General features: G+C 48.6%; 1 non-coding gene across 1 annotated transcript; it reads right to left on the bottom strand.

Annotated features, from left to right (window-relative positions):
- Positions 1-7,312: 7,312 nt before the first annotated feature.
- Positions 7,313-7,387, bottom strand: trnaa-ugc (transfer RNA alanine (anticodon UGC)). The gene has a single exon. It is a non-coding gene; the product is annotated as a tRNA-Ala (tRNA).
- Between the last annotated feature and the right edge of the window lie 8,002 nt (positions 7,388-15,389).

Below are 15,389 nucleotides of genomic sequence, written 5' to 3' on the forward strand. Positions count from 1 at the left end.
TTGGTGAGAAGATGACAACAGTTGGTGCGATTATTCGCAAATGGAAGAAACACAAAAGAACTGTCAATCTCTCTCGTCCTGGGGCTCCATGCAAGTTCTCACCTCGTGGAGTTGCAATGATCATGAGAACGGTGAGGAATCAGCCCAAGCTCAAGAAAGCACATATACATGCCCGTCTGAAGTTGGACAACTGAGGACAACTGGGTGAAAGTGTTGTGGTCAGATGAGACCAAAATGGAGCTCTTTGGCATCATCTCAACTCGCCGTGTTTGGAGGAGGAATGCTGCCTATGACCCCAAGAACACCATCCCCACCGTCAAACATGGAGGTGGAAACATTATGCTTTGGGGGTGTTTTTCTGCTAAGGGGACAGGACAACTTCACCGCATCAAAGGGACGATGGATGGGCCCATGTACCGTCAGATCTTGGGTGAGAACCTCCTTCCCTCAGCCAGGGCATTGAAAATGGGTCGTGGATGGGTATTCCAGCATGACAATGACCCAAAACACACGACCAAGGCAACAAAGGAGTGGCTCAAGAAGAAGCGCATTAAGGTCCTGGAGCGGCCTAGCTAGTATCCAGACCTTAATCCCATAGAAAATCTGTGGAGGGAGCTGAAGGTTCGAGTTGCCAAATGCCAGCCTTAACCTTAATGACTTGGAGAAGATCTGCAAAGAGGAGTGGGACAAAATCCCTCCTGAGATGTGTGCAAACCTGGTGGCCAACTACAAGAAACGTCTGACCTCTGTGATTGCCAACAAGGGTTTTGCCACCAAGTACTAAGTCATGTTTTGCAGAGGGGTCAAATACTTATTTCCCTCATTGAAATGCAAATCATTTTATAACATTTTTGACATGCGTTTTTCTGGATTTTTTTGTTTTTCTTCTGTCTCTCACTGTTCAAATAAACCTACCATTAAAATTATAGAATGATCATTTCTTTGTCAGTGGGCAAACGTACAAAATCAGCAGGGGATCAAAGACTTTTTCCCCTCACTGTAGGTCCCTTAGTTCCAGTGAAGATAAATCTCAACGCTACAGCATACAATGACATTCTAAATGATTATGTGCTTCCAACTTTCTGGCAACAGTTTGGAGAAGGCCCTTTCCTGTTTCAGCATGACAATGCCCCCGTACGCAAAGCGAGGTCCATACAGAAATGGTTTGTGGAGATCGGTGTGAAAGAACTTGACTGGCCTGCACAGAGCCCTGACCTCAACTCCCTCGAACACCTTTGGGATGAATTGGAACGGCAACTACAAGCCAGGCTTAATCGCCCAACATCAGTGCCCGACCCCACTAATGCTCTTGTGGCTGAATGGAATCAAGTCCCTGAAGAAATGTTACAACATATTATGTATGTGTACTTGTGTGTTTATTTTCTCACTTCGGTGGTGCTTCCGGAAGCTGTAAAATAAGGGCCAGGTTGTCAAGATGAGTAATGTACTATATAAGCACATATTAATTACAAGTAAGTAGCCTTCAAGATACACTTCCTTTTAAGTAGCTATATCCTGTGTAACACCTAGTAATTACATTGTGTTTATGCAGATATTACATTTAATCTGTGGTGTACTAGTGTGATTATCCTCCCACTTAGATGGTGCTTCCAGAAGCCTTAAAATGAGGACCAGGTTGTCAGGATGGGCAATGTACTATATGAGTACACATTAATTACAAGTAAGTAGCCCTCGAGATACACTTCATTTTAAGTAGATAAATCCTGTGTAACACCGAGTAATTACATTGTACTTATGCAGATATTACATGTACTCTGTGTTGTACTAATGGGTTTATCCTCACTTGGATGGCAAGGAGGTTCAGGTTGTCATAATGGGTAATGTACACATCAATTATAAGTTATTTTTTATTATAACCTTTTCGGACACATAGCGCATCTGTCCATGAGATTACAACCTTGTGACAGTTATTACTGAATCAGATGCAGCTGAGAAGAAACTTAACACTAAATTGATGAATTTGTAACAAGCATGGTAACAAGCATGTTCTTACACCTCTGTAATTACAGACCGCAATTACCACCAGTTATGTTGTTATTACAATGTAACTACAGTTATTAAATTAACAATATTTGTTAGTGTAATTACATGTGTAATAAGGAGGTAATAAGGACCCCTTAAAATTAAGTGTTACCTACACTACCGGTCAAAAGTTTTAGAAGGGTTTGTCTTTATTTTTACTATTTTATACATTGTAGAATAATAGTGAAGACATCAAAACTATGAAATAACACACATGGAATCATGTAGTAACCAAGAAAGTGTTAAACAAGTGAAAATCTATTTTATATTTGAGATTCTTCAAATAGCCACACATTGCCTTGATGACAGCTTTGCACACTCTTGGCATTCTTTCAACCAGCTCCATGAGGTAGTCACCTGGAATGCATTTCAATTAACAGGTGTGCCTTCTTAAAAAGTTAATTTGTGGAAATTCTAGCCCTATTTGGTAAAAGACCAAGTCCATATTGACAAAGAGAAACGACAAAGAGAAACGACATTCCATCATTACTTTAAGACGTCAGTCAATACGGAACATTTCAAGAACTTTGAAAGTTTCTTCAATTCCAGTCACAAAAACCATCAAGCGCTATGATGAAACTGGCTCTCATGAGGACCGCCACAGGAAAGGAAGACCCAGAGTTACCTCTGCTGCAGAGGATACGTTCATTACGTCCTCGTGCTCCTAGATCTTAGTGCCGCTTTTGATACCATCGATCACCACATTCTTTTGGAGAGATTGGAAACCCAAATTGGTCTACATGGACAAGTTCTGGCCTGGTTTAGATCTTATCTGTCGGAAAGATATCAGTTTGTCTCTGTGAATGGTTTGTCCTCTGACAAATCAATTGTAAATTTCGGTGTTCCTCAAGGTTCCGTTTTAGGACCACTATTGTTTTCACTATATATTTTACCTCTTGGGGATGTCATTCGAAAACATAATGTTAAATTTCACTGCTATGCGGACGACACACAGCTGTACATTTCAATGAAACATGGTGAAGCCCCAAAATTGCCCTCGCTAGAAGCCTGTGTTTCAGACATAAAGAAGTGGATGGCTGCAAACTTTCTACTTTTAAACTCGGACAAAACAGAGATGCTTGTTCTAGGTCCCAAGAAACAAAGAGATCTTCTGTTGAATCTGACAATTAATCTGGATGGTTGTACAGTCGTCTCAAATAAAACTGTGAAGGACCTCGGCGTTACTCTGGACCCTGATCTCTCTTTTGAAGAACATATCAAGACTGTTTCAAGGACAGCTTTTTTCCATCTACGTAACATTGCAAAAATCAGAAATTTTCTGTCCAAAAATGACGCAGAAAAATTTATCCATGCTTTTGTTACTTTTGTTACTAGGCTGGACTACTGCAATGCTCTACTTTCCGGCTACCCGGATAAAGCACTAAATAAACTTCAGTTAGTGCTAAATACGGCTGCTAGAATCCTGACTAGAACCAAAAAATTTGATCATATTACTCCAGTGCTAGCCTCCCTACACTGGCTTCCTGTTAAGGCAAGGGCTGATTTCAAGGTTTTACTGCTAACCTACAAAGCATTACATGGGCTTGCTCCTACCTATCTTTCCGATTTGGTCCTGCCGTACATACCTACACGTACGCTACGGTCACAAGACGCAGGCCTCCTAATTGTCCCTAGAATTTCTAAGCAAACGGCTGGAGGTAGGGCTTTCTCCTATAGAGCTCCATTCTTATGGAATGGTCTGCCTACCAATGTGAGAGACGCAGACTCAGTCTCAACCTTTAAGTCTTTACTGAAGACTTATCTCTTCAGTAGGTCCTATGATTAAGTATAGTCTGGCCCAGGAGTGTGAAGGTGAACGGAAAGGCTGGAGCAACGAACCGCCCTTGCTGTCTCTGCCTTGCCGGTTCCCCTCTTTCCACTGGGATTCTCTGCCTCTAACCCTTTTACAGGGGCTGAGTCACTGGCCTACTGGTGTTCTTCCATGCCGTCCATGGGAGGGGTGCGTCACTTGAGTGGGTTGAGTCACTGACGTGGTCTTCCTGTCTGGGTTGGCGCCCCCCCTTGGGTTGTGCCATGGCGGAGATCGTTGTGGGCTATACTCGGCCTTGTCTTAGGACGGTAAGTTGGTGGCTGGAGACATCCCTCTAGTGGTGTGGGGGCTGTGCTTTGGCAAAGTGGGTGGGGTTATATCCTGCCTGTTTGGCCCTGTCCGGGGTATCATCGGATGGGGCCACAGTGTCTTCTGATCCCTCCTGTCTCAGCCTCCAGTATTTATGCTGCAGTAGTTTATGTGTCGGGGGCTAGGGTCAGTCTGTTACATCTGGAGTATTTCTCTTGTCTTATCCGGTGTCCTGTGTGTATTTAAATATGCTCTCTCTAATTCTCTCTTTCTCTCTTTCTGTCTTTCTCTCGGAGGACCTGAGCCCTAGGACCATGCCTCAGGACTACCTGGTATGATGACTCCTTGCTGTCCCCAGTCCACCTGGCCGTGCTGCTGCTCCAGTTTCAACTGTTCTGCCTGCGGCTATGGAACCCTGACCTGTTCACCGGACGTGCTTGTTGCACCCTCGACAACTACTATGATTATTATTATTTGACCATGCTGGTCATTTATGAACATTTTAACATTTTAACATTTTGACCATGTTCTGTTATAATATCCACCCTGCACAGCCAGAAGAGGACTGGCCACCCCTCATAGCCTGGTTCCTCTCTAGGTTTCTTCCTAGGTTTTTGGCCTTTCTAGGGAGTTTTTCCTAGGGAGTTTTTCCTAGCCACCGTGCTTCTTTCACATGCTTTGCTTGCTGTTTGGGGTTTTAGGCTGGGTTTCTGTACAGCACTTTGAGAATATCAGCTGATGTACGAAGGGCTATATAAATAAATTTGATTTGATTAGAGTTACCAGCCACAGAAATTGCAGCCCAAATAAATGCTTCAGAGTTCAAGTAACAGACACATCTCAACATCAACTGTTCAGAGGAGACTGTGTGGATCAGGCCTTCATGGTGGAATTGCTGCAATGAAACCACTCCTAAAGGACACCAATAATAAGAAGAGACTTGCTTGGGCCAAGAAACACGAGCAATGGACATTAGACCGTTGGAAATTTGTCCTTTGGTGTGGAGTCCGAATTGGATATTTTTGGTTCCAACCGCTGTGTCTTTGTGAGACGCGGTGTGGGTGAACGGATGATCTCTGCATGTGTATTTACCACAGTAAAGCATGGAGGAGGTGATGTTATGGTGTGGGGTTGCTGGTGAGACTGATTTATTTAGAATTCAAGGCACACTTAACCAGCATGGCTACCACAGCATTCTGCAGCGATACGCCATCCCCTCTGGTTTGCGCTTAGTGGGCCTACCATTTGTTTTTCAACAGGACAATGACCCAAAACACACCTTCAGACTCTGTAAGGGCTATTTTACCAAGAAGGAGAGTGATGGAGTGCTGCATTGGATGACCTGGCCTCCACAATTCCCCCGACTTCAACCAAATTGAGATGGTTTGGGATGAGTTGGACCTCAGAGAGAAGGAAAAGCAGCCAACAAGTTCTCAGCATATGTGGGAACTCATTCAAAATTGTTGGAAAAGCATGCCAGGTGAAGCTGGTTGAGAGAATGCCAAGAATGTGCAAAGCCGTCATCAAGGCAAAGGGTGGCTATTTGAAGAATCTCAAATCTAAATTTGGTTTTGATTTGTTTAACACTTTTTTGGTTACTACATGATTCCATATGTGTTATTTCCTAGTTTGATGTCTTCACTAATATTCTACAATGTAGAAAATAGTATAAAATAAATAAAAACCCTTAAATAAGAAGGTGTTGTAAAACTTTTAACTGGTAGTGAATATTTTTCCCCGACCCATCTTGAACACTTGAAAAAAGACCAGTGACCCTCCCCTACACCCAAAGTAAAAATTAAAACATGAAGTGGATTGCAGAGAACATGCCAACATGCTGTTTATCCTCACTCCTCGGACAGACCAGAGCTTAACATGCTGAACAAAACCGCTCGCATTGTGTGTGCAAGCATTGCTAAATAAATTCATACATACAGTTGAAGTCAGAAGATTACATAAACCTTAGCCAAATACATTTAAACTCAGCTTTTCACAATTCCTGACATTTAATCCTAGTAAAAATGCTCTGTCTTAGGTCAGTTAGGATCACCACCTTATTTTAAGAATGTGAAATGTCAGAATAATACTGGAGAGAATGCTTTATTTCAGCTTTTATTTCTTTCATCACATTCCCAGTGGGTCAGAAGTTTACATACACTCAATTAGTATTTAGTAGCATTGCCTTTAAATTGTTTAACTTGGGTCAAACGTTTTGGGTAGCCTTCCACAAGCTTCCCACAATAAGCTGGGTGAATTTTGGCCCATTTCTGCTGACAGAGCTGGTGTAACTGAGTCAGGTTTGTAGGCCTAGTTGCTCGCACACGCTTTTTCAGTTCTGTCTACAAATTTTGAGGTATTTGAGGTTGAGGTATAGGGCTTTGTGATGGCCACTCCAATACCTTGACTTTGTTGTCCTTTAGCCATTTTGCCACAACTTTGGAAGTATGCTTGGGGTCATTGTCCATTTGGAAGACCCATTTGCGACCAAGCTTTAACTTCCTGACTGATGTCTTGAGATGTTGCTTCAATATATCCACATAATGTTCCTACCTCATGATGCCATCTATTTTGTGAAGTGCACCAGTCCCTCCTGCAGCAAAGCACCCCCACAACATGATGCTGCCACCCCCGTGCTTCACGGTTGGGATGGTGTTCTTCGGCTTGCAAGCATCCCCCTTTTCCCTCCAAACATAATGATGGTCAGTTTGAAGGTAGGCTTTGGAATACATCCACAGGTACACCTCCAATTGACCCAAATTATGTCAATTAGCCTATCAGAAGCTTCTAAAGCCTTGACATCATTTTCTGGAATTTTCCAAGCTGTTTAAAGGCACAGTCAACCCACTGGAATTGTGATACAGTGAATTATAAGTGAAATAATCTGTCTGTAAACAATTGTTGGAAAAATTACTTGTGTCATGCACAAAGTAGATGTCCTAACCAACTTGCCAAAACTATAGTTTGTTATCAAGAAATTTGTGGAGTGGTTGAAAAAGGATTTTAAATGACTCCAACCTAAGTGTATGTAAACTTCCGACTTCAACTGTACATGTTATTCAATCATTACACCTACATTACATTTACATTACATTTACGTCATTTAGCAGACGCTCTTATCCAGAGCGACTTACAGTAGTGAATGCATACATTTCAATTCATTTCATCCCTTTTTATTTTTTTCCTCGTACTGGCCCCCCGTGGGAATCGAACCCACAACCCTGGCGTTGCAAACACCATGCTCTACCAACTGAGCCACAGGGAGGCCGCCTACACAAGCGTCTGCGTTGCCAAGCGCTAAAATAGAAGTCAGTTGTATTTGTGATGCTGAACGCGTTGCAAGTCCTGCCTCTCCCATCTCCTCATTGGTTATACCGACGTGGGTGATTGAAAGATGAACTGAGGTCGGTCGGTCGTCATGGCACACTCAAAAAAGTAAAGGTTCCTGGAGTATCCTTTAGGGATTCTTCAAATTTAACTGTGGGGGAACCCCTTGTCACGTCCTGGCCAGTATAAGGGTTAATTGTCATTTTAGTTTGGTCAGGACGTGGCAGAGGGTATTTGTTTTATGTGGTTCAGGGTGGTGTGTTAGTTAGGAGGGCGTTTGATTTATTATTCCTGGGTTTTTGGGCACTGTTCCTTGTTTACATATTTCTATGTTGATCTAGTTAGTTGTATGTCTATGTTTGGTTAATTGGGGTGGACTTCCAATTGAAGGCAGCTGTGTGGTGTTGCCTTTGATTGGAAGTCCTATATTAGTTGGGTGTGTTTGTCTGTTTAATTGTGGGAGATTGTTCCGTGTTTAGTGTGTGTAAACCTAACAGGACTGTCAGTGTATCGTGCGTTCGTTTTTGTTATTTTGTATGTTCGTTTTGGAATTTATTAAAAGTTCAAAATGAACCATCTCAACTCTGCTGCATATTGGTCCTCATTTTCCGATGATGATTTCGCCATATCGTCCTCCGACGAAGAAATCCCTGACAGAATCTCCCACCAAACCAGGACCAAGCAGCAGAGGAAGGAGCAGAGGAATTTTGATTTGGACAAACGGGAGAGATGGACTTGGGAGCAGGTTATGGCCGGAGAAGGCCCATGGAGTAAGGCTGGTATGGACCGGGAACGTTTCCGAGGGACATGACTGGCGTTGAAGCACGAGAGGCACCCCCAATACATTTTTTGGGGGGGGCACACGGGTAGTTTGGCTAGGCCTAGGAAGAGCCGGAAGCCAGCTACCCGTGGTTATATGGAGGAGCGTATGAGGTGGAGAGCACCATGTTTCGCTGAGGAGCGCACTATCTCACCCATACGCACGCACAGTCCGGTGCGCGTTATTCCAGCCCCTCGCAGGTGCCGTGCTAGAGCGGGCATCCAGCCTGGTAGGAGGATGCCTGCGCAGCGCATCTGGTCGCCGGTACGCCTCTGAGGACCAGGCTACCCAACTCCCGCTCTACGCACGGCTACCATCAGGCCCCTGCACAGCCCAGTCCGCCCTGTACAAGCACCCCGCTCGTACAGGGCTACTAGTTCCATCCAGCCAGGACGGGTTGTGCAGGAGGTAAGATCAAGACCGCCTGTGCGCCTCCATAGCCCTAGGTTTCCAGCTCCTGTCTCTCGTGCGGACCCGGAAGTACGTCAGCCCAGTCTGACTCGTCCTGTTCCCGCTCCCCGCACTAGCCTGGAGGTGCGTGTTCCCAGTCTGGTACGCCCAGTACCAGCACCACGCACAAGGCATCTAGTGCGTGGTGCTGTCAAGAGTCGCCAGAACTGCCCGTCAGTCAAGAGTCGCCAGAACTGCCCGTCAGTCAAGAGTCGCCAGAACTGCCCGTCAGTCAAGAGTCGCCAGAACTGCCCGTCAGTCAAGAGTCGCCAGAACTGCCCGTCAGTCAAGAGTCGCCAGAGCCGCCCGTCAGTGAAGAGTCGCCAGAGCCACCCACTAGTCAGGAGCTGCCAGAGTGGCCAGACTGCCCGGAGATGTCAGTGGCCAGACTGCCCGGAGATGTCAGAGCTGCCAGACTGCCCCGAGCTGCCAGACTGCCCCGAGCTGCCAGAGCTGCCAGACTGCCACAAGCTAACAGACTGCACCGAGCTGCCAGACTGCCCCGAGCTGCCAGAGCGGCCAGACTGCCCCGAGCTGCCAGAGCGGCCAGACTGCCCCGAGCTGCCAGACTGCCCCGCCAGACTGCCCCGAGCTGCCAGAGCGGCCAGACTGCCCCGAGCTGCCAGACTGCCCCGACTGCCCCCCGGCGATGCCAGAGTGGCCCGACTGCCTGGAACGGCCAGAACCAGAGCCACCTCCAGATATAGGTGGGTTGGGGAGGGGGGGTGTAGCACAATGCCATCGTTGACGGCAGCCACCCTCCCTTCCCTCCCTTTAGTAGGGGGGAATTTTTGTTTTTGTTGTTGTTTGGGGTTGTTTTTCTTAAGGTGCTTCCGGGGTTAGCACCTTTAAGGGGGGGTACTGTCACGTCCTGGCCAGTATAAGGGTTAATTGTCATTTTAGTTTGGTCAGGACGTGGCAGAGGGTATTTGTTTTATGTGGTTCAGGGTGGCGTGTTAGTTAGGAGGGCGTTTGATTTATTATCCCGGGGTTTTTGGGCACTGTTCCTTGTTTACGTATTTCTATGTTGATCTAGTTAGTTGTATGTCTATGTTTGGTTAATTGGGGTGGACTTCCAATTGAAGGCAGCTGTGTGGTGTTGCCTTTGATTGGAAGTCCTATATTAGTTGGCTGTGTTTGTCTGTTTAATTGTGGGAGATTGTTCCGTGTTTAGTGTGTGTTCCGTGTTTAGTGTGTGTAAACCTAACAGGACTGTCAGTGTATCGTGCGTTCATTTTTGTTATTTTGTATGTTCGTTTTGGAATTTATTAAAAGTTCAAAATGAACCATCTCAACTCTGCTGCATATTGGTCCTCATTTTCCGATGATGATTTTGCCATATCGTCCTCCGACGAAGAAATCCCTGACACCCCTGTAAGTTCTTCGAGGAACCCTTGAAAAAGGTTCTTCAAAGAACCTTTTGTGGGAACCCCTATAAGTTCTTCGAAGAACCCTTGAAAAAGATAATTCGAAGAACCCCTTTTAATGGTTCCTCAAAGAACCCGTTGGGGTTCATTTTTTTAACTCCCTGTCCACCCTCCCTCCATTATAAAAAAAATATTTAACAATATTGACAAAATTAATTTACATAATTCATTGTTTATTTAGTGGCACCATAAATGTGAATTAATATTTACAAAACAATTTACCAAACAAAACACATTAAACAATTGCAACATTTCTGCAGACATGACATACATATACTTTGTATAGTGCTTTTCATTACAATTTTTTATTTTAAATAATGATGTACAATAAAAACAAGATACATTAAAAATGAATCATAGTTAAACTAACAATATTGTAGACTTGATGCTAAATACAGATTTTTTTGCTTTAGTGTGTCTGTGTCCTAAATCACTTGCCCAACAACCACTTATGTCACGAATCCCACCGAAGGTGGCTCCCCTGCCTGCTCGGGCGGCGCTCGGCGGTCGTCGTCACCGACCTACTAGCCGCCGCTGATCCTTTTTTCCTTTTCGTTTGGTTTGTCTTATTGGTTGCACCTGTTCCTCATTTGTCTTTTGATTTTGGTTATTTAAGCCTGGTTAGCCCGCCCAGTGTTGTGCGGGATTATTTAGCGTCAGGTTGTGTTTTTTTGTATTTGGATGTGCTGGCGATCTACTACTGTTCTATTTTCATGCATGCTGTGCACCTGTTGTTTGGGCACTTTGCATTTTTCACGCCCGTTGTGTTGGCGTCGATCGTGTTGTGTTTTTATTGAATAAACACACAGTTCCTCACCTCTGCTCTCTGCGCCTGACTCCTACCACCACTCCTAGCAACGACTGACAGAATCCCGCACCAGCTATGGAGTCAGCAGGAGCAGCCTCCCCTCCTCTCCCATCGATGGAGGAACGGGTCCTTCACCATACCACCATCCTCCACCGAATCGGCTCAGCGATGGAGCAGATGATGGAGAGGATGGACCGATGGGAGAGGAGTGGCCTCCCTACCGCATCCCCAGCACCAACTCCTCCTCCACCATCTACCCCTCCACCGACGTCCGGACCCGGAGCCCTACGCCTGGCTCTCCCCAGGGAGTACGATGGAGCGGCGGCGGGGTGCCAGGGGTTCCTGCTACAGTTGGATTTGTACCTGGCCACCGTTCATCCAGCTCCCTCCGGAGAGGAGAGCGTAAGCGTCCTCGTCTCCTGCTTAACGGGACGTGCCCTGGAGTGGGCCAACGCAGTGTGGTACGGCCCAGACTCGGCAAGGGATCACTACCCTGAGTTCACCCGCCGGTTCCGGGCCGTGTTCGACCACCCAGCAGAAGGCCGGGCGGCGGGTGAAAGGCTGTTCCACCTGCGTCAGGAGACGAGGAGCGCACAGGACTTTGCTCTGGAGTTCCGGACCTTGGCTGCTGGAGCGGGGTGGAAAGACGGGGCCCTGTTGGTTCCACCTCCAGGTCCTCCAGCTCCCATTCCTATGGAGCTAGGGGGGGCCGCGTCCAGGGGAACCGGAGGAGGAGGCTCCCCTTGTATCCAGTGTGGTCGGAGAGGACACACTACCGACAGGTGCTGGGGGAGCTCCTCTGGGAATCGGGATGGCAGGCGGAGCACTCCTCGTCCATCTCAGGTGAGTAAGCACCAACCTCACCCAGAGCTCCCTGTTGGTCACATGTTCGTTTTAGTAACTTTCCCCTTGTTTTCTCCCTCTTTCCAGCATAAGGCGCTAGTCGATTCAGGCGCAGCTGGAAACTTTATGGATCGTGGGCTCGCATTAAGGCTAGGGATTCCCCTGGTGTCATTGGACCAACCTTTCCCCGTGCACTCCTTAGATAGCAGACCATTAGGGTCAGGACTGGTCAGGGAGTCCACGGTGCCACTGGACATGGTAACGCAGGGGGATCATGGGGAACGGATTAGTCTCTTCCTCATTGATTCTCCTGCGTTTCCGGTGGTGCTGGGGATTCCCTGGCTGGCCAATCGCAATCCCAATATTTCGTGGAGACAGGGGGCTCTCAGAGGGTGGTCAGAGGAGTGCTCAGGCAGGTGTAAGGGAGTTTCCATCGGTGCGACGACGGTGGAGAGTCCAGACCAGGTTTCCACTGTGCGCATTCCCTCAGAATATGCCGATTTGGCTATCGCCTTCTGTAAAAAGAGGGCGACCCGATTACCACCTCATCGACGAGGGGATTGCGTGATAAATCTCCAGGTAAACGCTGCACTTCCCAGGAGTCACGTGTACCCATGGTCACAGGAGGAGACGTTGGCTATGGAGACATATGTCACGGGAATCTCTGAGACAGGGGTATATTCGGCCCTCCATGTCACCCGTCTCCTCGAGTTTCTTTTTCGTGAAGAAAAAGGATGGAGGGTTGCGTCCGTGCATTGATTATCGAGGTCTAAATTCCATCACAGTAGGGTTCAGTTACCCACTACCTCTCATCGCTACGGCGGTGGAATCATTTCACGGCGCGCGTTTTTTCACGAAACTGGACCTCAGGAGCGCGTACAATCTGGTGCGTATCCGGGGAGGAGACGAGTGGAAAACCGCATTTAGTACCACATCGGGCCACTATGAGTACCTCGTCATGCCGTACAGGTTAAAGAATGCTCCAGCCGTCTTTCAATCCTTTGTTGACGAGATTCTCAGGGACCTGCACGGACAGGGGGTGGTGGTGTATATTGACGACATCTTGATTTATTCCGCCACCCGCGCCGCGCATGTCTCCCCTGGTGCGCAAGGTGCTTGAGCGACTGCTGGAGAATGACCTGTACGTCAAGGCTGAGAAATGTGAGTTTTTCAAACGAGCCGTTTCCTTCCTGGGGTATCGCATTTCCACCTCGGGGGTGGTGATGGAGGATGACCGCGTTAAAGCCGTGCGTAATTGGCCGACTCCGACCACGGTAAAGGAGGTGCAGTGGTTTTTAGGGTTTGCCAATTACTACCGGAGGTTTATCCGGGGCTTTGGTCAAGTTGCTGCTCCCATTACCTCACTGCTGAAGGGGGGTCCGGTGCGCTTGCGCTGGTCAGCAGAGGCGAACAGAGCGTTCAGTCGCCTGAAGGAGCTGTTTACCGTCGCTCCAGTGCTGGCTCATCCGGATCCCTCTTTGGCATTCATAGTGGAGGTGGACGCGTCCGAGACTGGGGTGGGGGCCGTGCTATCACAGCGCTCGGGCACGCCACCCAAACTCCGCCCGTGCGCTTTCTTCTCTAGGAAGCTAGGGCCGGCGGAGCAGAACTATGATGTGGGTGACAGGGAGTTGTTAGCTGTGGTCAAGGCTCTGAAGGTGTGGAGACATTGGCTTGAGGGGGCAAAGCACCCTTTCCTCATCTGGACTGACCACCGTAATCTCGAGTACATCCGGGCAGCTAGGAGACTGAATCCGCGTCCAGGCCAGGTGGGCCATGTTCTTTACCCGTTTCCGGTTCACCATCTCTTATCGGCCAGGTTCACTGAACACGAAGGCCGACGCACTGTCCCGCCTATATGACACCGAGGAGAGGGCCATCGATCCGGCTCCCATTCTTCCGGCGTCGTGTTTGGTAGCTCCGGTGGTATGGGAGTTGGACGCGGAGATCGAGCGGGCGTTAAGGTCGGAACCTGCACCATCGCAGTGTCCGACAGGGGTTCAGTACGTACCGCTTGGTCTCCGTGATCGATTGATTCGATGGGCCCATAATCTCCCCTCTTCGGGTCACCCTGGGATCGAGAGGACAGTGCGGAACCTGAGGGGGAAGTACTGGTGGCCCACCTTGGGTAAGGACGTGCGGTTTTATGTTTCCTCCTGCTCGGTGTGCGCTCAGAGCAAGGCTCCTTGACACCTGCCTAGAGGGAAATTACACCCCCTTCCCGTTCCACAGCGGCCGTGGACACACTTATCAGTGGACTTCCTCACTGACCTTCCCGTATCACAGGGGAACACCACTATCCTGGTCGTTGTGGATCGGTTCTCGAAGTCCTGTCGTCTCGTCCCGTTGCCCGGTCTCCCTACGGCTCTGCAGACTGCGGAGGCCCTGTTTACCCATGTCTTCCGGCACTATGGGGTGCCCGAGGACATCGTTTCTGATCGGGGTCCCCAGTTCACGTCCAGAGTTTGGAGGGCGTTCATGGAACGTTTGGGGGTCTCGGTCAGCCTGACCTCGGGTTTCCACCCCGAGAGTAATGGGCAGGTGGAGAGGGTGAACCAAGAGGTGGGTAGGTTTCTAAGGACGTATTGCCAGGACCGGCCCAGAGAATGGGCAAGATACGTGCCATGGGCAGAAATAGCCCAGAATTCTCTACGGCACTCATCAACCAACATGTCACCGTTCCAGTGCGTGTTGGGCTACCAGCCGGTCCTGGCTCCATGGCACCAGAGCCAGACCGAGGCTCCTGCGGTGGAGGATTGGGTGCAGCGCTCGAAGGACACCTGGAGAGCCGTCAAAGACGCACTTACAAAGGCGAGTGGACGGCAGAAGAAGAGCGCTGACCAGCACCGCAGTGAGACCCCTGTGTTTGCACCAGGGGATCGAGTCTGGCTCTCGGCTAGAAACCTGCCCCTCCGCTTGCCCTGCCGGAAGCTGGGCCCGCAGTGTGTAGGGCCGTTTAAAGTCCTGAGGAGGATAAACGAGGTGTGTTACCGGTTACAACTTCCATCTTACTACCGTATTAACCCCTCGTTTCATGTGTCTCTCTTCAGGCCGGTGGTGGCTGGTCCCATGCAGGAAGGTGAGGTGCCGGAGGTTCCTCCCCCCCGCTGGACATTGGGGGTCCCCGGCGTATAAAATACGCGCCATTCTGGACTCCAGACTTCGGGGCGGGGCCTACAGTACCTCGTCGACTGGGAGGGGTACGGCGCGGAGGAGAGGTGCTGGGTACCCAGGAGGGACATTTTGGACCCTCCACTACTGAGGGAGTTCCACCGCCTTCATGGGGATCGCCCTGCGCCTCGTCCTCCGGGTCGCCCTCGAGGTCGGTGGCGGCGCGCTGCGGGAGCCGCGCGTCAGGAGGGGGGGTACTGTCACGAATCCCACCGAAGGTGGCTCCCCTGCCTGCTCGGGCGGCGCTCGGCGGTCGTCGTCACCGACCTACTAGCCGCCGCTGATCCTTTTTTCCTTTTCGTTTGGTTTGTCTTATTGGTTGCACCTGTTCCTCATTTGTCTTTTGATTTTGGTTATTTAAGCCTGGTTAGCCCGCCCAGTGTTGTGCGGGATTATTTAGCGTCAGGTTGTGTTTTTTTGTAT

Source organism: Salmo salar, chromosome ssa10 (genome assembly GCF_905237065.1).
Source record: "Salmo salar chromosome ssa10, Ssal_v3.1, whole genome shotgun sequence".
Taxonomy (NCBI): Eukaryota; Metazoa; Chordata; class Actinopteri; order Salmoniformes; family Salmonidae; genus Salmo; species Salmo salar.